The following is a 25,805-nucleotide window of genomic DNA, read 5'->3' on the forward strand; positions in this document are numbered from 1 at the left end:
ATCTGTTCAGCTCAAAAGAATTAGACAGACAGAAGGTTTTTCCAATCAAGCGCTTCTAATTTGAAAGCCTGCGACCCTCGAGAAACCTTTTCTCTGGGCTCTTTCCCAGTTGGACGTGTGAATTAAATCTGAAGGATTTTGGGAAATGTTCCATCTGCCACACCAGATCCTAAAAGTGGAAGTGATAAATTGGCTGTCAATTGACAAAGCAGTCATTCGTCATGATAGTTGGCAGTCTTGAGGTGTAGCGGAGGAACAGCGCCAACGCATCGCTCGTTGGGAACTTTGTAGGCTTTGGTTGTCGATAACCGCTTTATTTCTACATTCCGTGCCAAGTTTGCTCTCACCGACAAGCGAGCCTGTCCCTTAATCCTTGGCGTGTCTTTGGAATAGTGCAAAACTTGCAAAGAAAAGTGAAAGTCATTCCTGTCACAGGTCTGATCGCGCCATGTGTTTTCGTTTTTGCACTTCTTTGTAAGTGTGGGATTCTGAGTGGCCACAGATGTGAAGTGTTATTTAATTTGCCCCGTCCGGGTATTTTTTATTTGATTCGATGTCGAGACGCAGATGTTGGAGCCGCTCAATTGAAGATGACTAAATGCAACCTGCGGTGTTCCGTCTTCACCTCAGCATCGGTACCTCAAATCAGAGTTGTTGTATCTGTGTCGCCGTGCCAGGCGTGCAAGTTCCTTCGCTGAGTCTTCGACATGTCGTAGTCTTGACTCCAGGTGGCGTGTTAACTAGTAAACCACATAAACTCTTGAACAAACATTGCGGTGCCTTGGATAGACATACTGGGCCCTGTTGATAGGCTAGTCATTATGATACTACAGCAACTGATGATTCTGTGGACAGGGTATAAAAATGCCCTCTCTCTTGGCCTCACACCAGAGCTTTAGTTTGTGTTGATTTATGTTTGTGTTAGTTGAACCACCTTCTTCCCTTCTTATCTGAAAACATAAATTTGACCCACTTGGTGTGTTGAGTAGTCTCACAATACCAGCCAACTGGAGTTATCCGCCTAATTATCATCTTGCGACGTCACGGTGCAGTATTGTTTCGGGGCAGGAATGACCTGTTTGGTTACAGGTGCAGTTTCAGGGAGCAAACAGCATTTTTCTGTGTGGCACAAAGGACAAAGTGAGGGTAGTGAGGATGCTGCCATGTGTTTGCTTCACCTGAAAGTGTGCTTGGCAAGGAGCAAGGCTTGTCAAGGTGACAATACAAGTGCACACTGCACTGTGATGGTGAGTTGCACCTGTATCCCTCTGCTGTCACTCTGCTAATGTCCTCCAGAGCTGATGTAGCGACCAATGAAAATGTTGCACAAGAACTGGTGCAAGCATCTACAAACTGCTCTCTGTTTCCTTTGGCAAAGGAGCATGTTTTCCTGGTCAGACAGTATTCACAAAGACAAGAGTATGAAGGGCCACCCTTCGAACTTAGGGTTAGTTCTGCAATTACATCATACATCATGGCCTGTTGCCAAATTTGCCAAAAACGCTTTTGTCAGGGATGTTTTTAAAGTTCAGTTTTATTTTGTATCTTGGGTTATCTAATTTATATTTCATACAGATGCACTTTCTTTCAGACTTTTGTCACATTATTTTTTTTCACATATTTTTGCGTCAAGACCTTAAGTCCTTGGACCTTGGTCTTTACATTACTTTCAGCTTGATCATCATACCAAGAGCTTAAAATGGTCTCAAAAAGACATTTCTTTGTCAGTCTGGTTTTTGTTTTCACACACACACTCTTAGTGCACTGAATCTGATTGTGTACAATTTCATGATCATCTTGTATGATAATTCTGATTCAGATTCTGCTGATGTATTTTATCATGGTATTTTCTTAGTACAGTTACCCACCCACCTTTCCACTAGTTCGCTCCTCAACAGATGGTGCACTGCTGGCCTTTTGAAAGTCCACCAAGGTTCACTCTTATAAAACCCCTTTGATTCTTGTGACCAGGCTAAGCCTCAAGTTAGACACTTCATTTGGCTAAAGGATTAGACTGCTAAGCCCTTAAGTGGTAATCTGGTCACATGAAAATCTAAAATCGCTTTGCATAAACAGGGAACCCTTCCGCCTCCCTCCGGGATTTTCCCTCCCTTGAACTCCGACCCTCCTCCCGTGTCATCCCTGGCTTGGCGGAGTGCGCACGCTTCAGTGGCCATGTGGATTTCAGTGCGCGGCAGCAGCAATGCTGCTGGAATTTCTCCCAGTTCAAACTTCATTGGATGTTTTCTACATTGTTTTACCTACGTAAGGACACTTCTGAATCCCGGATTGTCTGTTCTGATTGCAGAGCTCCTCCAGACCCCTGCTGGGATATCGACCCGGATCATATTTAGAGAGTCCAGACTGGAGTGAAGACACCCGGCAACCGAGGTGAGACATGTTTTCCCAACTCTGTGTGCGTGTTTGGCTTTCCAGGTCACTCAATACACACACACACACACACACACACACACACACACACACACACACACACACACACAAACACTTGATTCGCTCTGTCAGCGGGCACTGATTGTGTGTTTTGTTACCTGAATATTGTCACAAAGTCATTGTGGCGGTGCAGCTGCTTGTCTTTCTCCACGCTGTGAGTGAGCGAGTGCTGCGAGTGTCTCATTTCCACTGAGCAGATATCAACAGTTGTTCCAGGCTGTGTGCATTTCAGACTCCCACGCTTTTTTTATTTATTTTTTTTTGCCTGACGAGATAATTTGAAATTCTATTGGCAGTGCGTGCCTGCACAGAATCCGCTGTAACAGTCTGAGCTCGTGGCGAGACAGAAAACCCTGCATGTCCTCAACTATTCTCGGGAACGATGGCACTTTTCCTGCACTTATCCCCGGACATAACGGCCACAATTAAAGTGACGGTCTTGATTAAATATGCTCCTGTTGGTCAGATGAGCCAAACAGTCTGCGGTCTGCTGTCACTGTTTGTCTTTGGCCATGTGCTGTTTGTTTTGGCACGTGACGCCCAGCTTACCGCCCAGACCAGCGAAGCGTTACGCTGCACTTTCACTCCTCGCTAGCAGTTGTAACAGTAACCCACAATGCAAGATTCTGATCTGATTTATTTTCATTGATAGGCCTGTTTATTGTTTAAATGAAGATCTCTTTTTTTGTGTGTGTGTTTTTGAAGCAATGCATTTACAAACTTGTTCGTGATTATGCAGAAAATGTCACGATTATCGAAGCTGAAATTAAAATCCGTCCTTGTTCCTTTTTTTAAATGCTCTCCCTACATTTCCATCATTAACAAACACACGGGTGAAAACTGGGGCCACTAGATAGTTGATATTGCACTATTGCCTCTCGTCGCCGCTGCCGCTGCTGCTGTCGCGTGCCGCTTGCAGCTGCACTGACAGGTCCCGCCTCCCGCTGCTGCTCTGCGTGCGCTCCAGCAGCAGTATCTGGCCTCGCGCTTTGATCTCCACATTGCATTGGAACCGCTCAGATAGGTGACGTCGGCAGCGCGTAAGGTGTGGAAGTTCGCACATCTGGGTGAAACTTGGGAAGTGTGAGAAGCCGCGTTCAGATGTCTGTAATGCAGCGTGCAAAACAGACTCTGTGTAAGCTGAGAGAGCAACGCTCGGTCTTCTCTTTGACACGTGCCAGGCCGGCCGTGCACCACGTTCACATTTTGAGACTAATATTCACCGGAGACGAGATGCGTTCGCTGTCAGAGTGATTATCGGTCACCGCAGTGCCTGTCTGGAAGCTACAACAATCCGACGCAGCTGTCGGAGCTCACACACATGCGCACATCCGTGCACAAGACCCCCCACCCCCGGCAGAGTCACTGATGCTGCACACGTACGACAGAGAGAGGAAACAAACGTGTGCTAAAATACAAGCGTAAACATTCAGCCGCACGCCCACGCAGGCTCTGAATTCATGCGCAGATAATCTCTAAGCTCCGCTAACATTCTTCATCAAACAGGAAGTGCCGGGGATCTGCGGGGCGGTATGGGCGCACCGCAAGCAGGCCCTGAGCCAGCTGTTGCGCTGGCTGCTTTTTTTTTTATTTTTTTTTTTGCCCTCCCGACTGCTTGACTCACCACCTGGCCAAGTAATCCCAGCGCTTGCTTCGGGAACGCTCCCCCGCTAAAACCCTCGATTTCAATTTCCAGCAAATCAAATTTCCTGGGTGGCCGTTGGAGGGCCGCGCCAGGCAATAACCGGATAGAAAAAAAAAAGAAAAAAAGGAGTAAGCCCTTGTGAATGTTAATGCTCGCGGCAAGCTCGGTTAAAATGAAACCAAGCTTGACAGAAAGATGTCAAGCTTCCACTCTATTAGTTTAAGTAGTCTTTTTTTTGTTTTATTTGAATAAGAATAATTTTTTTTTTATCACTATTGATTAGTGAACAAACAAAGTAACTAGCCTGGAGGCTCTCGGATGTCTAGACAAAATAATCAGCTGGCATCTCTGGTGCATTTTGCCAGGATTAATGAACGTCTGGCTGATTTCTGGCCCAATTTGTTTCTACGTCATTTGTAGCTGTGCATTTTGTTTTGTGCGTGTTTGTGTGTGTGTTTTTGTTTTTTTTTGTATGATTTTACTGCATGCCGTGCAGGTTGATGAAGGTGCAGCAGGAGTTGAGAGCTTGTAGTTTCAGCGGGCGGTATTTTATCAAAGTGTGCAGTTCCTTGGACAGCTATCTCATTCATGGAAAGGAAGTGGCTTTCTGGCTCTTCTCTGCACAAGCAAAACCTGTTCCTCCTTTTCTCTTTCTTCTTCTTTGCAGCTGGCTCTTATTTTGTGCACATGAACAGATTTCAATTAGCATTAACGCTGGGATGTGTTGGTGGTCAGACAGATGGCAGAGGTTTGTTTGTTCGTGTTGGAATGTGAGAGGTGTTTATGTGCAAAAGGCAGAGCTGCAGCCTAATGGCGGTGGACGTGTTTGGGTTTTTTTTCCCCCCCTGCTTGTAAAACACATTCAGAATGGACTACTTCTTTTTTTTTTTTTTTTAGTTTGTTTGTATTGCAGCCTTTGCGAACATTTTTAGTCTGTTAGTGGGACTGTTAACTGGGCCGATCATGAATTATTGAACCATTAAAATTTATCAACATAAGCACTGACTTGAAAATGTGACTGGAACAACACAATGCTAGAATGGAACTGGAACCTTTGGGGGCCTTCGACTCATTTCTCTCGCTGCGCAACAAACAGAAAAAAGGGGGCGTGGTCTCATCGACAGGCACGTCGTCCTCTGTCGTTTGTGGCGGCTTGTCGTCACTCACGCGCAGGCAAAGTTTAGGCCACGACTCGATTTCAGCCGTTTCTGCAGCTCCTGGACACGGCGGCATGGAACTGATATGATTTTTATCGAACCACATCCTTGTTTCCAACCAACAGTGCCGTGGGTGAGAGCCAGTGACGGCTAGTCTGGTTGGGGAATTCAAATCTTTAGAGCTCTGACATTTGATTACATTTACATGCAGCATTGGCCATCCAGTACAGTCAGTACAGCTGCGTGAACTAATGAGACACAGCGGTTGAATCCGACATCGGGACCTGTTTGCTTGCGCCGTGCGGACGTTTAAACCTCGAGCTGCTTCCAGTGCAGTTGAGTGCTGTTATCAGGAGGTTAGTGTAACACATGGATTTCTAGTGACACAGCAAGATTGGTCCGCTGATACAGATGCAAATTAAAAGACGGTTAAAGGCGCTGTACGTCGACAACCTGCGGAACTTGGAACTGGAAATGTGTGGAGGTGTGCACAGTGTTTATCGCACGCTCAGCTATGAAAAACCAGTAACTGAAGATAACATGTAAATCAATGAAGGGTCTGGTGAAATACTAAAAGCAAAGAAGTGATGAAATCATTTGACGAGAAAGAAATACTGCTTTAGATCTGTCAGGGTTAAACCAGGTTTTGAAGCGTTCGTCACAGCGACTTTCACTAAAACACTGCCTTGTTGGTCAGAACCTGCACTTTCAAATACCTAACTATGGACACTAACAGTTGCCCTTATAACAAGCAGCCAATGAGACAAATTAGTTGATAGTTTTCCACGTATGCAAACGTCACAAAGCATCTATTGTGTGACATGTTAAATCTATACAAGAAGAATTCCTTGGGAAAAAAAACCTTTGAAAGACGTGAATAGATCGGTGCATCGGATTTTCCGTGTCCTCATTCCTTGTCCATATATGAACGTGCAATCATAACAACGTAGAGGGAGATGGGGGGCAGGGGGGAAAAAAGCTGAACTTTGCTCTTGGCTCCATTTATCTGCTGCCGCCCTCCAGCAACCTGCATGTGCTTACAGTCAGTCATTTTATGAGGTGGGCTCATGTGAGTCGGCCTCGATAAATTCCAACCCAGCGCCGTTGCCTGATGATTTACCGCTCGGCGTCTCGATGCTGCCTCCCTCCAGTAGGAGCCCACTGATCCCTCCCAAGCATCCCTCTGCCTGCTTAATCCCTCTTGTTGTTATTTTTATTATTATTATTATTATCATTATTTTTACTATTTTTATTATTTAAAACTAGGACCTACTCTGGGCTTCTTGCTCTCCCTCAGGCGTCTGTTGAGGCTCACAGCAGGTGCGGCCCAACCTGCTCAAACAACGGCCATTTTTTCCTGCGCTGGAAAAGCGTGCGTGCGTCACAGGGGTCAGCTCAGTCTGCGCTCTCCACCCACGCGTGCGACGGACGGCGTTCAGCTCGCTGCCGCACACGCTTAGATGGAGATAACGCAGCGCACGCGGCGAGACCCCGCCGTGTCTTTTACCTCTCGGGCTGAGGACAGCGGAGCCGAGCATCTGCAGGCTTACAAGTTTAATGAGTAAGACATCCGCGCTGATAAGTGGTGCCGCACAGGGAGAGGGAGGAAAAAAGAAAGAAAAAATGAAAAGTGGGTCGTTTTTACAACCACGCTCCCCGGGCCGGGCTGGGCTGGGCTGGGCTGGGCTGGGCATGCGAGGGCAGCAGCACCAACGGGTCTGGGTTTAGTGGCGCTGGTTGGCACTGAATTTGACCCTGCACAGTGGAGTCAATTAAAAAGAAAGAGTGGGAAAAGTTGATTTCAAAACTCGGGCGACACTCGGGCTGTCTTTGTGGCTGTCTAAGAAACACAACGACTGTGTGTGTGTGTGTGTGTGTGTGTGTGTGTGTGTGTGTGTGTGTGTGTGTGTGTGTGTGTGTGTGTGTGTGTGTGTGTGTGTGTGTGTGTTGTCGTAAACATGTCCGCAAAGCTCTGGATGTGTCGACGGTGGGGCCTAATCAAGGCCAGACCTTCCGAAGACAAAGCAGGAGGTGGGGGGCCAAAGATGCTGAGATGAACGCATGAGAAAAATGGAAGAAAATCGGAGGACTCGGGGGAAGAGAGGGAGGACAGAGACGGCCTGAGAGAATTTAGAGAAGGACATTCCAGCTCTTTTGTTGCCGGGCCGCAAATATTCCCGCCCCGCTCGCTCACTCCTACCCCTCTGCCGCACGATTGCACTGAACTCTGGAGGACTCCAATAAAGGGCTAGCGAGGAGGGGAACGTATTAAACGCCCATGGGTTGGGGGGGTGCGGCAGGGTGAGGGACGGAGGGCGGGGGGGGTCAGCAGCAGCGACAGCAGCAGCAGCAGCACAGTGGACGGCGTTGTTGCTCCGGCCCACGTGGTCTCGAACAATCGCAGCCGATCTTCCCCCGGCAGTCGTCTGGTTTGGGTTTGAGGCTTCGAGTGGGGCATCAAAGGCAGGCGGAGGGAGCGTCTCATAAAACGCTTTCATTAAAAGGGGAAAAAAAAGTTCTTGCAGATTAGGAAAGGAAGCGGGGGGTGAAAAAAAAAAAATGCTGCCTCCCTCGTGCACCGACATGCATGGTGCTGCTGCTGGTGGTGTTGGGTGTGTGTGTGTGTGTGTGTGTGTGTGTGTGTGTGTGTGTGTGTGTGTGTGTGTGTGTGTGTGTGGGGGGGCGGGGGGGGCGTCGGTCTGAGAGGACGGACGCAGGAATGCGTCGCCGCCTTTGAAGCCCGAACTCTTCAGTTGGACGACTTCCAGATCAGCGACCCGCGTTCGCCACCTCCTCATTAGAGACGCCGCGGCTCTCACACCAGACGCTGGCAGAGCCGCTCGGCCATCGCGACGATGACGGCAACGCAAAAAAAAAAAAAAAAATCTCTATTGCATAAATTGCCAAACGTGCCTTTCGGCGGCAAGGCACGCAGTGTGTGAACGCGCGGCCAAGTCTGTCAGTGTTGGTTACGCGTGCGCCGTGCCAGTGCGGTTTTCCACACCTGGCTTGTTGTGTTTGTGAAGGTGCGGCTGGATTTGTTCAGCGCTCGGCTGGTTGACAGACAGATTTCATTTTAATCTCTTGATGCCTTTTTAAATTTTCTTTTGGATTTAGATTTTCTGCCACGGCGACCACTTAAATTTGGGAAGTGGGACAAGTTGACGTCCAGCTGCTGTAAGTGCTTCTGAACATAAGAAGAAATGTGAAAAGTTTCGTCTTTTTTTCAGTAATTTGGCGGGGGGGGAATGTTTTTGTTATTTTTGAGTAGAAAAAAAATGTTTTGAGGGTTGCTCTCAGCAGCAGCAGCCGCAGCAGCAGCCGCAGCAGCAGGGAGGAGGTACCAGTTGTGAGTCCTTCCGCTGACTGAGCTGCGTGCTTTGACAGTCCCCATCAAGCGCTTGTCAGTTTAACAGCTGCGAGGATGTTAATATTATCGTACAACCTGGCTCGCAGCGTCGGTCCTCCTAGGTGGTGAAATCTCATTTGGTGCGATCTCACCACGGAGAAATTTTGTCACAGTCACTGGAAGTGTTGCCGCCGCTCTTCGCTCGTTAGCGAGGATTGCACTGGAGATTTGTCTTTGGGCCAAATGTTGTCGTCTCCCCTTGGAACAGGGAGCCATTTTGTTCTTCGTTCCTCTTTTTGATGCCGCAATTTAGCGGAATAACACCAGGCAGCCTTCATTTAATGTCTCGGCCCACGTTTCCGATCATGCTTTTCTCTGTTACCATTTCTTTTCATGCTGTCTTTTGATCGTTCATATGCTGTGACAGACATTAGTGATAGATAAGACACTAAGATATTGTTCTTCTAACAGCCAGCTCACCTAGTTTCCCTCTTCCTACTAACTCCTCAATGTGGAGCAAACATAGTAAAGAGGTATGTTCCACAGGTATCAACTCTTCTATGTCATGCCACAGTAGAGTAGTGCTTCTATTCATGTATGTGTCTTTAGTATAAACTGTTAAAAGTGACATGTATGAATGCTCTTGGATCTTATTATTATACTACAGTCAACTCGTGGGTTGGTCTTCTTGGCTGTCAAGGCTCCATTCTTATAACTCCCGACTACCCAAATAGCAAACCTGGTGCAGTAAGTCAGTTGTGTGACTACCACTTATTTATTCAGTGGTGTAGAAACCTTGGTGCTGTATATGACAGTGACCTCTGCTTGGAGCCATAGAAATGCTTGGCCCTCAGAAGCTTTATTCCCTTTTTTCCAACAGTAGCAGATCTCACTCTCGCTCTCTCACTCTCTCACTCCCTTTACTCCAGCATATCAAAGGAGCAGCAGTCAGGATTATACAAGGAGCCTTTTCTAATAGTACTAGCCCATTTAATTGCATGAGCATATTACACCTTTACTTTATTCTTGGCGCTGTCTGTTAGATAGGATTTCAAAATGTTATCCATAACTTTAATGTCTTCCAATACTGTCTGTTAGTTTTCCCACTGTGCAGACTAAGATATAAAGGTGATCGAGCGTGTACCTCACACGGTGAAATGACCCACCTAAGAATATGACTCGGGCAAAGTGTAATAAGTGTCCTGTTAAAATGTCTCTCTTGATGTCTTCATTTGGTGCTGATGTACTTTTTTTACATTATTGTTTCAAAGAACTATGTAAAATTGTTTTTGAAAATGTGTATTATTAATGTGTATTTTTTTTTTTTAAATATATATTTTCAAAAATAACTGTCTTAGATTTCATCAAGTTGTCTCCCAGTCGAGGAGAATGGGGGGGGACTCCCCCGTAGTAATCCTGTAGCTTTTAAACCTTGTGAACTTGGTGTCAATAAAGTAAAAATAGTGACTTAACTCCAAACCCCAACTTAAACTTGTTTTATGTCTTCTCCCATAAGCCTTCGCTGTGCATCTGACATTTTTTTGTCTCTGCCTTTTTGCACCCTAATGTGTATGCCTGTCCTTTTGCGGTGACTCTTAATGCATGCCTTTAAGTTTACTGCTGTCTTTGTGCGTGTGTGTGCGTGTCTGTGTGTGTGTATGTGTGTCCTCTCCCATCTCTATAATTCCAACACGCTCCCACATGTGATGGTGAATCCAGCAGTGGGAGATGAGGGCAGAGACATGGCTGTGGATGTGGTCGGGACTGTGTAGTATGGAACATACTGTACTCAGCTGCACCGCAGCAGTAAAAAAAAAAAGCCTATAAATAGAATGTGCTGATAAAGAAGAAGAAAAAGGGGTCTGAGTGAGAAAACAAACATGGTGAGCCTGTATGAGGGTCAGTGCAGCCTGGGCTGGGCTAAACAAACAACCATGTTACATCATAGATAGGGCAAGATTTTTTTTTTTTTTTTTGAAAGGTTTTCTGTCACAACAGATTTTCTGCAAGGGCTCACAGAGACACATCTGTGCAAAGACTACAGTAATGCATGTGAAACACTTGTTTCCATGTTTTAATATGCAAGTCAATTCCACACCCAGCAAGCATGGATCAATTCTGAACTCAAACCAGTTCCAATAAGCAGCCGGTGGTAGCACTGATGGCTCATGAGCTCACTGTGTTAGGGGTGGGTGACCTATTTTTAAAATTGCTTGATCTTTTTGTTGCCTTCTCATGTTAGCAGTCTCACCACCATTACTTAGAATTGTGTAGGTTTTGGTATTGTGTTGTAGAAAATAGGTTGTCTAGCTAACTAACCTCGTGGCTAAAGTTGGTAGCCACAGAGAAATGAGCACTTCTCTAAACATTGTAAATAAATGCAAATAATAGGTGAACCTCACCTTAATATGAGACAATGCTAGTACAGGTCTTGAGAAGTATAGTAAGATAAGTAAGAGTGCCATTTTAAAGACAAAATGTAAAAAATGTAGCTGCAAAATGTCACTATAAAATGTTATTGTTTGTTCTTTGACATTAGAAACCTTATGTCCACTTAACAATCTGATTTTATTGAAAAAAAAAGTCTTCTTTGCCTTTATACATGCAACTCTAAACCATATGCATTAAAACCAACAAAAAAATATGATAATTTCCTTTTCACAACTGGCGACTGGTGTTTTGATTGTAGGAGGCGCATACTGCCGGCAGTGATGGTGCTTGTAGATTCTCCAAACAGGGTGCTTTGCCTGGGATTCAGGAGGCTCTGAAAAGGCTTTTGTGGATGGATGGAGTCAAAGAACGGTGTTTGTTTAGCCTCAGCTGAAGCTGAAATGCGTGCAAGCTCGAGAAAATAGCTCCTTGCTCGATTTGCTCCTCTGCCAGAGCTTTGTGATGTAAGTTGTTGCAAGTATGCAGCTTTGAGGATCAAAACATTCAAACTCGACTGATCTCAGGTCAACCCCCTCCCCCGAAGACACTGAACTGGTTGCGATTTGACGCTGGGCTTTTATTTCCAGTTCTACCCGTCATCTGAACAACTGAGGACAAATCAGAGCTGACAGCTTGAACGCAAGAATGTAGGTTATGTTCAGGATCTTTCCATTTTAACGCAGAAATCTTTTATAGTTTGGCTTAAATTAGCATGGCCTTCAGCCACCAGTTGGCCATTCAGAAGCTGCGGCTTCGGCTAGGTGATGCAAAAATATACAGTTACACGAGCTTGCTGCAGTGATCAAGGCAGAGATGCCCCCCCATTTGTAGATGTGTCTTCTTTTCCACCCACAGTGCTGCACTACGAAGTGGAACAACAAAACCTCCTTTCACATATTCTATAGTACTCTGTGGGCACACGCACACGCACACACACACACACACACACACACACACACACACACACACACACACACACACACACACGTACTTTAGCACATGTGGCGCGTTTGTTGCCTGTTCTGCTCCGCGCTCGCACTGCACCCCCAATGTTCCTGTTTGGAATTCTCCCCAATTCCCCGTGTCACCATGGCAACGCCAGCAGGTCTGACACACTTTACTACACACTTCTCATATTTACTGCAGCAACCCTCCCACTACCACGTCTGTGCTCTCTTTTTTTTTTCTCATACTCCATTTCTGGGTGCTTTTTTTTATGACTGGACTTTTACGACCTCTCCTCCTCCCCCTCCTCTCCCCTTGAGGAATTTTGGCCCGCGTTCAAAAATCCTAAATCAGCTACAGGCTGCTGCTGCTGCTGCTGCTGAAGGAACCATGGGCCCCCTTCGCTCTGTGTTTCTCACCCCTCGTGCTGACCTCTGGGGGAGCCGCTGCATGAGGAAAACGGGGCTGACGGTCGACTCTTCCTCCGAGAGGTTCTGCCTCTGGAGCCCCACCTCCGCCCCCCCGGAGCCCCTCATCACTTCCTGCTCGTCTACGTTTGATAGTTATCTGTCAGAGTTGTCAGCGGGTAGTTGGCCGGGCCGTGCAACCGGCGGCAATCTCCAGCATCTCCAGCGACGCTCTGCTCCCCTCCGTCTCTCTTCGCTTTCTACGTGACGCACATCTGCGCCGTGTTAGTGCCATGACATCATAGTACAGCAGTGGAATCTGAAGTGCTGCTTTGTGATGTGCGGCAGCTCTCGAAAGGAAAATATGCATTCTATGTATTGTATGTATTATGACTACATTGTGTCAATATATACAGTCGTTACAGTTTGAAAAGAAATGAGAAGGAACAATATGGGTGAAAAAATGAGAAAAGATTCATTGATGGCTGAGAGCGACCCTCTAAAGAGGTAACAAACCTGCTGAAGGATAATTACTAACTCAATTAAATTAAGAATTATGCTTTGAGATCTCAGATTTAATGTACCTTACACTTGAGTCAGATGTGATGCAGCCAGAAAAATGAGGCTGCCAGCTGCCGTCATGATTGCATCAGGCTTTTCTGGGTTTAGCAGCCGTTTCAAACCCTAAATTCTGTTCTCCACACAGACAATCTGCCCACTCAGTCCAGTGCAGCTTTGGATTCAGTGAAGACTGTGAAAATGGATAGCGGTATCTCTGGGATTTAGGCGCCTCGTCACCATGCTGAGGGAGGTTGCAGCAGATGCAGCTGCTCCACCAGCTCCTTGTCTCTGCTCCTCTTGGCCAGTGGAGGTCCCACTCCCCTCGACACAGGAGTGAGAGTGAGTGGCTGTTCCCTGCTGCACCTCTTGGCTAAAGGTCTGACTCTGCAACAGCAGAGGTGGGGAAGCTGTCCTGTTCCCGCGGTGGCTCTGGATCTCGGGGAACGTGACGCAATGAATGAGCTTGCTGATGGGCAGCATGTTCAAAAGATTTTTCCACAAAACGCGTCTATTACTGACGTCGTATTTTTAACTCTGCCAGCTGTCGGCCTCCTAATGGCCTGCCTAGTTATCTGTTTGATTTATTAACAGTGTTGTTGGGATTACTCCATAAAAGTAATCCAACTACTGATTACTGATTACTCCTTTAAAAAATAATGGAATTACTTCTTTAACTACTTTGTTTCATAAGTAATCAATTACTAATTACTTTAGTTTAAAAAAGATAAAGTAACAGTTGAGAACATCTTGTTTCCTGCACATAACGTACAATGATCAACAATATTCTTTCACTGAGACGAGATGAACTCAAAAATATCAAACACAATCGCTGTTTGGTTTCTGTTTGTTTTGCCACCGCCATGCTTGGTTTGGTGTGTCGTTGCATATCAGTGACCTTGCATGCACGGCTGCATCATCGATCTGCGACATCGTTGTTTTCGTTTTTCTAAATCTTTGACATTTTTAGCTTGCAAAATGTTTCGGAAAAGTAATGGAATCGTTACTATTATGATATAATTACCATTTTTAGTAATAGATTATTCGTCAGATCTGTTTGTAAATATGTTTATAATAAAAAAGAAATGAAATGTTGAAGCTATGCATTTGATTTACATCTGGAGAGTGTGAATTGCTTCATAAGACAAGAAACTTCACCGCAAAATCCAGCAGGTGCGTCAGCCCCCGTGGATACGTATCCTGCAGTAGATGGACTTTGTCTTCATGGACATGGACGTGCATCTTGGCATTCTCACTTTAGTTTCCTCTCCTCCGTGCACGCTCAGTCTTTTTCCCCTCGCAGAGAGAGAAAAAAGTTGAGGCGGCAGGCTGGGATATGCACAGCGGAAAGAAATTTGTTCTGCAGATGTCGTCTAGCTCGGAGGCTGAAGTGAAGTGAGGATGGCTCCCCCATTCTCCTCTCCCCCCCATCCTCTCATAATCCGAGCATCCCCCACGACTCCCCTCTGACACCCTGCTACCTTTCCCTGACCCACTCTTGTCCTGCTGTGCAGCGCAGTCTGTCCCGCGCGTGTATTTATTCCAGGCCAATCAGTCACCACCTGCTGAAACGTGGATCTTCACATCTTTGCCACTGCCTGGTAATCCTGCTCCCCCACCTTGTCATTATACGATATACTGCTACGTGTTTTTTCCAAGCTGTCCCCAAATGCACCACGGTGGAATTCACTCTCGATTGCAGTCAGTTGCACGGCTGAGGCGTGCGAGGTGAGCGCTGCTCTGTTCCAACCGCGGTTGCTGATTTACAGCGGGGGCAGACAGCAAAACACCGCCTCAACACGAACCCTGCGAGCCGAGTGACGCTGCCGTCTGTTGGCCGTGCGCGCCAAGGCAACGTCACGTTGACCTGATGACGGAACAGAGGGAGTGCGAAAACGACTTTCCTGAAGTGCCTGAGTGCTCAAATAAATAGCACGAAAACAAATGGCTGTGTTTGACTCACACAGCCCCGGTCGCTAACTCACCTCGTGCACTGTGTGTTTGTGCCTCTCTGGGACCCGAGTTGAACTTCTAGCTGGCTCGTTCATCATGTCTAAAATTTCACTCCAGCTATAAACAACAACATTTTATTCACTTTTTGTCTCCATCGCTGCAACATTCTACTCTCCTACAGGCTCAATTGCTGGCAGATACATAGCCAGTTATGCAAATGTAATGTAATTTTGGACGTTAAGGACAGCCAATAGCTACTGAGTTGACAACACTGACTAGGTTACTGGCATTGCTACACATCCTGTCTTCATGCAAGGAAATCCAGAACAAGCTCATTGATTTTTTTTTTCTTGATAAGGGAGAATTAAATCAGAGCATTCAGCCTTCAGTGTTAAATTCATAAACATAACATAAACATAATTAGTTTAAAAGGAAAACAGTCAAAAGGTTTCAAAACCTAACTGTGTTTTACGCATTCTCATCTGTAATGGCAGTGAAACAGTCACACTCGTGTCTGTTTGAGAACCTTCTCAGGCTGGTTAACAGCCTTCCTCGTGTTTGTAAACAACGATGCTGCGGTTGCTCTTTAGGTTTTCAGCCTTCCTTTTTTCTCCCTCCCTCTGCCTTCATGCGGAGCCCTATGATATATACGTCTTCACATCTACGGAGCTGCTAAACACAGCTTGAGAGTTTTGGGTGAGATCCTGGGATGCCTGCTGCTCATTAGCCCTCTGGCTGTGCCTCGCTCCCCTGGCCCCCGGTGCCTCAGCAGCTCCTTGGTGGGGCTCGTTTATATCCCTCTCTGCCTGCCGCTCGTCCCTGCCGTTAAGTTCTGCTCCAGATTCCCAGTGTTTCCTCCGAAGGAGCTGGAACACGTGCCGATGTTGCTGTCCTGCCTGTGCAATGCGCGTCCAGCCAGCCAGGCCTCATCACGTGGCCAGGCCTTGATTAACATTTAGCCTCTTTCAGAGCTGCGTCGCAACATAAACGCTTGAGGGTTCACACAAGTGATGACAGTTCTCATTTTATACTTATTTACTGAGAGAAAATAATAAAAAATGGCCCACGAATGGGCAAATGAAAACTGGTGGGTCCTTGACTATCAGGACTGAGTCACAGTGTAGAACACAAGGCTACTTGTGAATGCAGACTGCTGCGTGAGCTACTCCAAGGCATGAAACATATTTAGGCTGCTGCAGTGTTTGGACATTGCAAGGGTTCTATAAAGACACATTCTTTGTTAGCATGAGATAATCTCTATCTCCGTTTATTACTGCTGAAGCTGCTCAAAGCCATGCTACACGCCGCTTTGCCCAATATGTTCTCTCTCAAAAGCCCCGTGCTGACTGTTCTGACCTGCCTCCATGGTTATCGCTCACTGTTTGTTTTCTGGAGGTTACGTGGCTTCATTGAAGTGTCAAACCTTCAGATATTATCAAAAGGAGCGTCTACTCTGAATTTAGGATCTTTTCTGCAATGGAAACTGAGAACCATTTCACAGAACATGAAAAGATTAACGTGATTAAACCTTGTGTGTGAAATCCTCTCTTTTAAACCTGGTGTAGGCGATGTCGCGTGACATTGAGGAGTTGAAAAGAAATACCGTATTTCCAGTGTTTTGATTTGAAGTAGGAGAAGAACAAGTCAAAATAATAGAGATGGGTCTAACACGGCACGGAAGCTTCTGACAGACACATGCATCCGTCCATCCGTTCATTTCTTATCACTGCTTCTCCTGCACTGCTGGAGTCTATCCCAGCTGCCCGAGGGTGAAGCAGGATAGACCCTGGATAAGTCCCCTGATCATTGCAGGGCCACAACCATTTGCATTCACACAGAGGAAAATATTTTCCAATTTTTGCCGAATGTGGATGTCTGTGGGAGGAAGCCAGAGCCACAGGGAGGCTTCATACAGAGAGTCCTGTCGGGAATGGAACTGTGAGGCCACCATGCTAATCAATGCAGCCCTACCCTGTTGTGCATATATAATTAGTTCACATGTCCACTGGAGAAAAAAAAAACAAAACACAGTAGACTCACTAAAGAGATGCCATTGAAATGCCAAATGTCCACAACAAAGCCTACTGTATGTTGGTCTGTGGAGAAAGGACAACAGCGAAGAACAAAAAGTAGCACATTGCTTTATTCATCTTCCAACACAACTGCTGTTCTTCTGTCAATTTTAGATACAATGAGTTGAATTTTTTTGGGGGGGAATGGGCGTGGTCAGTCCAGCTCGTCCTTCGCTTCAGAAAAGGTCTCTTAAACACGTATACGAGACACATTAAAGCCTCTTTGCTGCTCTCCAGCCTCACCTCTGCAGTCACGTCATGGTGGTGCCAACTGGCCCTGAATGCTCCAGTCTGTCAACACTAATGGGGCTTTTCCATGAGTACCTGCTCGGTGGTAGCACTTGTTACCAGGTGGTATTATTTTAGTGCCTACTCGGCCGGTGTTCCAAGTGAATCGCGTCAAACCGAAAGTATTTTTTTATTGTCAAGTGTGTGTTTTTATTACGTCAGCAGAATGCACGCCTCTGATTGGGCAGCGAGTGACAACACAGGGTTTAAAGAGAGCAACTGCTTTACTAGGAACCAAACCCGCCATTTAAAAAAATAAAAATAAAATTACTTGGCAACAGTGGCCAACGGTGAGTGAGAGAGGGAGCGTGACGGAGCGACCTGCAGGGTCTAGCAAGGTCCCAGCTGATGGTTGATCATTGGTACCAGCAGACATTAAGGATTTGTTAGGAGAAGCGGACAAAATTATGATCCTGAAATTATTTATTTTTCATGCCTTTTTGCTCAGCTGACTGCACCCATGTTAAGGTCGTACTCAACTGTAATGGAAAACAAACAAGGCCGAGTCGAATCCAGGCCAGCAGTGCAAAGAAGTTGCACAGGGTACAGAATGTATGGTTTGGCCTGTTCTAGGTGCAAGTACGCAGAGAGGGTCCGGCGGGGCTGGCAGGGTTGCACAATCCAGTCGCTGCCAAGAACAGAACTGCACACGCTAGCGTGGGTTACCTCAGAAGACCTCTGTCCACTACGCTGCTGCGGCTCCTGTACAAGTGAGGGCATCTCGGGAACGGCTCGGACTGGAATTAAACCAAAGTTCACAGCAGCTTCAGAAGCAGATGCTTCTTCTTTGCATGCTCTGGCAGCTCCGTCCATTCGCTGGGACTCTGACAGCAAATAGCACCAAAGTGCACGTTCAGCTTTCCTTTCAGCCTGAGAATGTTAATGAAATGGATGTGGAATCTGATCTTTGTCCGGCGTATTTGCTCACATCGATGTTAGCAGGCAGGACAGCTGGTGAGGTCATCACAACGCATAATCGCTTGACAGTGATAGGAGAGTCGCCAATCCAAAGAATGTAGCACAGCGCAAGGCCTCGCTGAAGAACATAATGTACAGTACTGTGCGCAGTGGAGCAGAGACCACGGCTGGAGCCGAGCTAAGACAAATAAGGGTGTGTCTGCACAAAGTACTGCTGCAGAATTCAGGTTTTTATGACAGGACTGTGAAATGGAATGATTTATCAGAGGGAAAACAGTTCTAGTAGTTTGTTTTGTTTTGCTTATCAACATATAGAAGGGCTTTCTGAGGGATATGTTATCTGTGGCCTCGGATCGTTAAGGTGGAACGGCAATGATTTGACTGTTTTAGCCTATCCCTATTCGCCCCTTTATGCATTTCTGAGCTATAGGACTTTTTTACTCAGTGTACATCTAGAAACACTATCAAATGATACCTGAAAGGTGATACTTTACAACTTTATGTCTTATAATCTGATGATAAATCATGATGATAAAGTCCTCAAACAGAAGAGGTCTAAATAAATGACAGCAAGAGTCCCTATGTATTTTGTTTAACATGTTGAATTCCATCTGTTGCCTTCTTGTTGTTTGTCTTTTAAAAGTAACCTCAGAAGTAGCATATAACTAGCCAAAGTTAATAATAATAAAAAAAAAAAGTGAATTAACCACTCAATAACACAATAACAAATCATTACCCTGTTGCTAGAATTTATTGTTGATACATTACTCTTTTTGACTGGATAGCTGGATTGCTAGTAAGTGCTAATTTGCCTGCCTGGATCGCACATGGCTGTAAGAGTAACAGGACAGGCAAACACTTCAGTCCTAAGGGTGTGTGAACGTCACCGATGAGTTTGCGGAACGCTGTTCAATGAAAAGAAAGCAAAAGTAATTTCTTTCTTTTCTCTCTCTTCAATGTACTGACCCAGTTGCACAGGTCAAGGCAACCTCTATAACACGGTTGCTTTCTAAGGGTCTCAATTTGCTCCTTTCTCTAGTGTGTATGCGCGAGTGTATCTGTGGAAACCATACGACGACACTCGCATGCTAAACCTGACAGGGATTCACATTTTATCCCACCGCTGCGGACTTTCAAGCAAAGAGAATGTAAAATACCACAGAGGAGAGCAGTAAATAATAGGCCGAGACACGCGCAGAAATGAAAGTACGTGGAGGCATAAAGAGGCTTCGCCGGCCAACCAGACGTGTATGTGGATATTTTTCAATTTATTTTTGCCTCTTCACACAGAAGTTTCGGACAAAATGCACAAATAAGCACACCAGTCTGCCAGGCAGCAATAAACAATACGCCATATACCTTTGTAAAGCTGTAAAGCCAGTCATTGTTTTGCGTAATGCAAACATGACAGTTCCCAGACAGTTGTGTAATGGCCATAAAATGTTGAAGGGGTATACAGGGCTTGTCTTTGATTGTTTGCTGAAAGACGTGAATAGACCAAGGAACACCACATGGTGTCCAAGAATTTGGACTGCTCTTAGATGTCTAATACAATGCAGCAATGCTAAACCACAGTCCCAGAAAGACATTATTAATAACAAGACATTGGATTTAAATCATGAAACTAAACAGAAACACGCAGCAAACAATCCACTGACTTCTATCAATAAAAACGTCTGAGGCGCATCGCTTCCAGCAGTTGATTCTGCTTGATCCTGATGGCGCTCAACCCTGAGGCAGTGCAAGGAGCGAGCTCGCCACTCACATTAACCTATAGCTCATATCAGGGTTTTGAAACTTGATAATGTAGATAGGAAACTGTACCCATGTTCCAGCAACACTCAGATGTTCCAAAGTTCTAGAAAAAAGTTATTCCTCGAGAATCATCACCTTAAACTATCCAAAGTCCGGAATATGCTTTCTAAGAACCAGTAGCTTTTACTCCCCGACCGAGTGTTACCTAGTTTGCTAGTCGCCTAGGTGCCAGTTTGTCACCTAGTATTTCCACTTTAGCTTACACTTTGCCAGATACTTTAATGATATTGATAATACAAAAAAATGCTAATAATATACTATGGTACAGCATCAAAAATGAAAAAATATATAAGATAACAAAATAAGTTTTAAAAAGTGTTGCATAATGAGCTGAACCTCTTGACAAATGCAGGCGCAGACAAAAACTTGTGCCTCGCTTGGTTCTGATCTCCATTGCAGTCCCTGTTTGCACCTCTTTGTTCTTTATCTTTGCAGCACGAGAGAGGAACGCTTCAATTTTCAAACAAAAGTGGAGATTGGGGTTGGCAAAGCATTCGCAGATGCTTCACAGGGAATTTCAGAGTCGTAGATGACAGAACCGCAGCCACATGTGACATCCTGTGGTCTGTCATATGGATCTGGATTCTTTCTTTTTTTCAATGTTGGGGCTTTGTGTAATGACGTCAACCACTAGACTCCCCCATGTTGCTTGTTGTGTCACAATGCGTTGCTGCGCTATCAAAAGAAAACAACAAACACTTTAAATGGGGACTTGATCAATTCACACTGGCACTCGTGTTAAGTGCTAATTAACCCGACTCTGGCAGCCTTCTAATTTGCATCGCTGTAGTCTTATAATAACTTCAAAGGCTGTCAGTGCCTCAGCTAATCATCTCTCGCAGTGTTTGAGCCCCCTGCCCTTTGCTGCAGTCACAGTTTAAGCATGTTCCCACATGTTCCTCACCCCCTCCCATTGTTGCGTGCCATCATAAAATCAGTGAATTAAAAGAAAAAACACACAAAAGCAAATGAAAAACACAAGGTTAACTTCTAAATTGGTTCCACTAGGAGACACGGGTTGATTGAAACACAAAGGCCCCGTCAGCTTGCTGCTTTCCCTTGATTTCTAAACATGAGCACCATTAATTCAACATGAACTATTGAGAGGAGTGTGAACTCCTTGTCTAACCCTAACCCTAACCCCATTGTTCTTAAATTTCTTTCACTACTCTCCGAGAGCGCTGTAAGCAGCATCACTGCTGGTTTTTAAAGACTGCTGTTGTCTTGGTTTGATGCTGCTTCCATAGATTTATCCACAACAATAGGAACCTTGCACTGTACTTGCAGCGAACCAGCTGAGCAACAGATTAAAAAACTAGAGGGAGGTGAAATCTGAATCTGAAGGTCCTGCACCTTTTGTAATTTGTAGAATCAGATCAATTCAACCTCACTCTGTTTCTACACCCTTTTACCTTCTTCTTCTAACAATGTGCTTATCGAGGTCAAAGACAAACCTTTCGCTTCCGGTCTTGTCAGAACCTAGTGCTGCAGCATCCCATTTCTGTTAAATTGCCCCGATGCCTCAAGGCTTCTCATCACGTATGTTCCGAGAGGGCAAACCGGAGAACTTGGTGCACCCGTAGCCCCTGCAGTGTGCTTGGGTGATGTTGATAGCACAGCGGCACAAAGGAGTCTGTCTGCTTTAATCATGGAAGGGTGTTGGGCTCATGGCTTCAGTTCCTCTTTCTGCTTCTTTGATAGTGTTTCCTCTTCTTCCACACAGCTCCTTCCCTTTTTTCCCCCCACCGGGCACCACCATAATGTGAGCGCTTTGATTTCGCCTGCCCTGCTCCATGAGGAGAGGTGGACTAATCCTCTGAATCAAATGTGTCACCTACTCTAAGCAGGAATGAATAGGCGGTAGATTACCACCGGACACTAATCGCGTTTAGCCTTCCTCGATGATAGCTTCTGTTCTGGTCCCAGGCCAGGAGTGATTTACCGCAGGTCTTGAGCTTTGGTTGGGTCTCAGCTGTTGTCGTGCACCTGTTGAGCTTCCTTCTTGCCTTTCCTGCGTGGATTCCCCGCGGACGGAGTCACTTGTGGGATCGTAAATTATTTTCTAGCACAGAAAAGTGGAAAGCTTTTGTGTTTGCTTTAACAGGCCAGAAAGAGATTTGACATTTTTTTTATTTTGTCCATGGGAAACAAAACAGAGAGAGCCATGTTTTCCCATGCATTCCTCTCATTTTCACATTCAGTCAGTGTAAGGTTTATCAACACTTCTTCCTTTTTTTTGTTGGTTAAGTGTTCAAATCAGATTCATGTCCTTTTGGCTTCAGCATAGGTTGAAGCTGTATAAAAGATTTTGAGGATCATTTGGGCAACGATATATATTTATATATACATAAAAAAACTGAATCAAAGCACAGATAAACTTGAATAGCATTTTTTCTTTCCACCTTTTGTACCATTACAAACCAAATCGCGGAAGGTTCTTTGAGGACACAGTTGGGTTTGAAGGGCTCCCCTCCAGCAAGCCGGGAAGGATGTCAGCAAGAAAGAATTTTACGAAATATATGGTAAATATTCCCCCAAAGTCGGACCCCTTGAGCCCACCCCACTTTGTTCTGACATCAGACTTCTTTTGTTTCCATAGTTTAGATTGAAAGACCCCTTGCAGCAGCAGTGCTGTCCTCATACAATGGAGTAATGTGTTGCAGCCGTTTTCTGGTGCAAATGCTGCTCGATGATAGCGGAGAAGGGAAGGGAAGGGAAAGGACGGCCACAGATGTTGTTTGAAACATGTCAAAGTGCCTTCTTCATCAAAAAGAATTGGGTATGGGGCGGGGGGGGGGGGGGGGGGGTTACCCCATCTGGGGATGTTAAACAAGGAATGTATTGTCCTTAACTTTTACAAACCAGTGCAGTGTTGTAAATATTAACAACATGTCTGGAATAGCAAGTGGAAGTCTGTGTGTGTGCGATGAGGATGAATGGTTGCAAGAAAGAGAATCGTGTGTGTGTGTGATTCTGTATTATACTCACAAAAATCAGGCCGCTGTTTGTGCTGGTGAGTGTGTATCGATGCACTTCTGCAAGGTTGCACTGAGTGGTGCGTTTTCTTCAGACCTCCGTTGCAAGCAGTGGTTGTCGTCTCCAACCAGTCTGCCCATTCTGACCTCTGACCCCCAACATAAGCAAGGCGTTTTCCACTACAAAACTGCTGCTCGCTGTACGTTTTCTCTTTTTTGGGACAATTCACTGTAAGCCGTTGAGATGGTTGTGATGTGGTGAAAATCCCAGTAGATCAGCAGTGTGTGAACCAACCAGGCCGTGGTCAAAGTCAGCCTAAATCCCCACTCAAGTGATCTTCACCACATCTAGATGCCTCAGTGCATGGAGTTACTATACGTGTGTGAACAAGCACTTGAATATTGTACCTTATAAAGTGACCAGCTGGTGTATATTGACCATAAACTCCATCTCCCACAATGCAGTGTCAATTCTGAGAACCACAAGATGACAGCCAATCAGATGCCAGAGTTTAAATGTCATCATTTATTTTTTCATTTGATTGTTTTTGTTCTTTAATTGAGAATTCCAAAAACTGCCTGAGATGAAGAAAGTTGATGGTGTAGAAGGAAATGTCAAAAAGTGAGTTGACGCCCCAGTTTCATCAGCTTTGGCTGAACCAGAAACGGTTGGGAAAAGAAGCTGCCCGCGCTCAATTTATGCGTCTGTATCTGCAAATGTTTTTTTAATCATATGAATGTTTCATCTGCATGAGACGGGTGTTCTGGGAGCCCTAACAACAAACACAAAACAAAACAAAACTAAGCCACGGAGTTGCATTTCCATGTTGAGAACACATATCTTTTCTGGAACCATGTCATTGAAGCCCCACCTCCACCTTGGACCCTCATGCAATAATCCCACCAACTCCAGCAGCGAGGTGTTTTGCGCTGTTGTGATCCTTCCAGGTTCTCCAAGGTCGCCACTCCACACTGACTTGCTAGCTTGCGTCTTCACACTTGTTTCCTTTTTCTTTTTCGTTTCCAAGATCGCGCTCTGCGTCTTCTCTGTTTTTTCTACCGCAGCGTATTTCAGCAGCTTTTTGCAGACATGACACTTTAAAAAAAAAAGAAAAAAGAAAGAAATAGATCCGTGTTGTTTACAAGGCCTGCGGGGGGGTTGCAACTACGAGTGTAATCTTTGTGTTCCGCCGCCGCGTCACCTCGGACAGAAACTCCCGTTGTGTCGCCGCTGCTCCTTCGCACGTTGCGCCGAGGCAGCACCGAGGCCTCGGAGAGAAGCTGTTTGCAGCTTCGGCCCGGCAGTAAATTCTCATTTTGACAAGCCCTGCTCTCATTGTCCCCCCTTCTGGGGCGGCCGTTGCCATTTCTTTGCCCACCAGCCAAGCCTTTTGTCTCCTTGAACCGTCCAGCTGTGCAGCCTCTCATCAACAAGGCCTTGTGTGTGTGTGCCGCCTGCCGCCGTCCCTCTGTGTCCTGCGCGTCCGCGTCACCCCTCTCCTTACAGCCCTCCTCCCCCTCCTCACTTTGCCTGTCCCAGCGCTGTGTGTTTTATGGCAGCCCGTACAGTGAATCCTCTCTTTGGCCAGGACTAATCGCCCGCCCTTGGACTGACACTATGTGCAGTCCTCCTCTACCACCTCCTCTCTTCCCCAATCCAGACGTGCAAGCGACTCACTCGGAGGACAATTACTGTTTGTGTGCGTGCGGGGTGTGGCGTTTGGGGTATGCACAGCCATCCATGTATGTGAAACCAAACAGTTTACATCCACGGATTCGCTCGGCACACATGGCCCCCGCCAATTGATTCCTGATGTTTTCATCCCGAGCGGCAGAAAGAGAGGGAGAGAGGGAGAAAGAGAAAGAATTCCAACCCAGAGCGTGTTTTTGTTCTGGATGATGACTAGTTGAGCGGGATGGATCTATTTGGTTTGTTTTCTTCGCCCTCCAACGGACATCAGTTCCACGTGAGCAGAGATGTTTTCCTGTTAGTCCAATTTTACTTCTCACTGATGTAATGCTCAATATTCTGACTCAAGATAACCCTCAAGTCTGCCCAGAATGGTGAAAATATGTTTATGAACAACATCAAAATAAGTACCACCCTGTGGGAAAGCAGCTTTTTTTGTTACACTAGAAACACCAGAAAAGTTTTGCAACTGTGCGCAGTGCCACTGGGCCCCCAGACGTGTCCAGCGGCCCCAGAGGTATCTGGGCCACTGATGACACTGAGCCTCCCTGGTCGACTCTCCCAGCTCTGCCTCTCGCTGACTGAAGTTTTCTTCGCCACGGCTGCTCGATTTGTTACATCAAACAAACAGAAACGCTGCAGAAATGCGGCAAATGTGTTTGAGACATGCAGTGGCTTCAGACGGTGGTAATTTCACACTGCAGGAAAAGGTTTTGGGGTTCCTTCCTGGAGTGCCGGTAGCAAACCCACCACATGGCTGACAGTGGAAGTTTTATATTTCCTGTCCAATGTTGCTCAAGGGATTTTTTTTTTTGTGGTGTCTTTAACGGATAGTTTGATGTAATGTTTAATGACTTTAATGTTAATTATACTCTTACTGTTAATTATAGAGTAGATAGGGGCCACACTGTTCAAGACCTCAGCATCGAGTAGCGGCAGGGGAGGAGCGTCCCCCACCCTCTTCCCTCCCCCCGACATTGTCTTGTACGTATCTGTCTGACATGATGTATCTTCGCTGTTCTCAATATAAAGAGATCTGCCTGCCTGTCAGTGAGTCAAGCCTGCCGCCTGCTAGATAGATACTGATGTTTCTGCTCTGCCTGCCAGAAGGACGTAGTGCATTTGGTATCGCAAGCAAGGCGAGTTCAGCCA

The 25,805-nt window shown here is 45.9% G+C and overlaps 1 protein-coding gene across 5 annotated transcripts in view; it reads left to right on the forward strand.

Moving 5' to 3' along the window:
* The window catches only part of LOC142893914 (thyroid hormone receptor alpha-B), a 111,004-nt gene that overhangs the window by 19,435 nt on the left and 65,764 nt on the right, over positions 1 to 25,805 (forward strand). For 4 of the 5 annotated variants that reach the window (XM_076034892.1, XM_076034896.1, XM_076034893.1 and 1 more), the window contains exon 2: positions 2,309 to 2,391. The gene's annotated coding sequence lies outside the window, so the exon portion shown is untranslated. Of the gene's footprint in view, positions 1 to 753; positions 1,248 to 2,308; positions 2,392 to 25,805 lie in introns of those variants that run through there. The other variant, XM_076034894.1, reaches the window with a different exon arrangement.

The sequence above is a fragment of the Nelusetta ayraudi genome, unplaced genomic scaffold (genome assembly GCF_046127955.1).
Source record: "Nelusetta ayraudi isolate G7.1 ecotype Tasmania unplaced genomic scaffold, CSIRO-AGI_Nayr_v1 ptg000042l, whole genome shotgun sequence".
Lineage (NCBI taxonomy): Eukaryota > Metazoa > Chordata > Actinopteri > Tetraodontiformes > Monacanthidae > Nelusetta > Nelusetta ayraudi.